Raw genomic sequence first — 1,788 nt, 5'->3', positions numbered from 1 at the left:
GTGGCGACCCCTGTTGTACTCTTTCACTCGGACTTTCTCTCACTCTTTCTTCCTGCTTCTTGAGTAAAGCTGCGATGGACTGGCATCCCGTCCAGCTGGGGGGAACACATACGCCATAGAAACCGGGCCCATGAGCCTCAATAGGCTTTAAAGGGGCACATAGATAAATAAATAGCATTTGCTTCTATACCAGCTCAACCTGATCCCTCTTATATCCTTTCTTTACCTTGTGAATATCCCCTGTAGTCTGAGTCTGAGTATGAATATTTTCAGCACCACTGTCTTCTGTATGGAGAATATCTGCATCTCTTCTGCAAACTATACACACATACACACACACACGATAGGCTTCTTTCACTTTCTGTCTATCAAATTCACTCAAAAGCATCGGCTACTTCAGAGCTATCATAGAATACACTTGCTTGAGATGCCACACATTGGGACGGAACCTGAATCCATGTGGTTACAAAATGAGCTGCTTAACTACACAGTCATGCCTTCCTATATCTTTGCTGTTTTTGACCTTGCTTTCTAATCACAAATCGGGTCAGCTCATGACTAATTGCTATTTTAGTAATTAGAAACATATTCCAAGTGTCTGCTAACGTCATACCATCCATGCATAAATCAAGTAATTTATCCATGCATAATTGAAGTAATTACAGATGTTTAAAAAAATTTTGTGCATTTGACAAAATAATTGGTAATTAGTAAGTTGGAAGTGTTTGAAAAGGAATGTAATAGACAAATTAGTTAACAAAGATAATACTTAAAACAATTAAAAATGCTGTAATAGATCTTTATCTTTTATTTGTTTCAGTTGTTGGAATGTGGCCATTCTGGGGCATCAGGTTGAAGGGTTCTAGTTGAACAACATTTGCTTTTTTTTTTTTTTTTCTTCTTTATTACATCTAGTTATTCTTCTTTCAGTCTCTTTTGCTGAACTGCAAAAATTATGGGGGTGTAAGCAAACCACCAACAGAGGTTATCAAGCAGTAGTGGGTAGATAACAAACACATGCATACATGCACACACACACACACACACACATGCATACATGCACACACACACACACACACATACATACACACACACACAGAGGAGATGCAAATAGTATATATCTATTAAAGTATATCAATAGATATGTATAATGAGTGCTTCAACTGATTTACCGCTAAAACTCTGGCGTGAAATACATAGGGGAACCAGGTGTTGAAATTTCTTATCCAAGGTGGTCTAGAAGCAGTACCTGATTCAGTGAGTATAAATAGCTCAAAAATGGACAAGCAAAACGTTTGGCATTACTCAAGGATATTTACTTCATAATAAAGTACAAATAAGGTATAAAATATAAAACAGTTATGGTAGATATGCAGAGTTTCTTACAGCTGTTTCGGGAATACCTGAGCAAGTGGATCACGTTAATGTACAAGGAATTCATGTAATATAAGTATCCCATCATCAGAGAGATTGAAGTATAGAAATACAGATCTATATTGAGGTTATAAATAGTTATCAGTTATAATGAGAGGTAATAAATAGTATTATGTAATTCCATGAGTAAAGAATTAAAGGCTTAAAGAAGTTATAGAGTTAATGAAGTCTTATAAGTCCATTGATAGACTCATATATGAGTGTTTTAGCTCAGCAAGTAAAAAGTGCGTATATATAATATATATATATATAAATATATATACTAAACTTAAAGTCTACTTTTCACTGTGTGTGTGTGTGAGAAAGAGAGAGGGGGAGGGAGGGAGAGAGAGAGAGAGAGAGAGAGAGAGAGAG

Source organism: Octopus bimaculoides, chromosome 19, assembly GCF_001194135.2.
Source record: "Octopus bimaculoides isolate UCB-OBI-ISO-001 chromosome 19, ASM119413v2, whole genome shotgun sequence".
Classification (NCBI taxonomy): Eukaryota; Metazoa; Mollusca; class Cephalopoda; order Octopoda; family Octopodidae; genus Octopus; species Octopus bimaculoides.
This window is presented reverse-complemented; position numbering follows the sequence as displayed.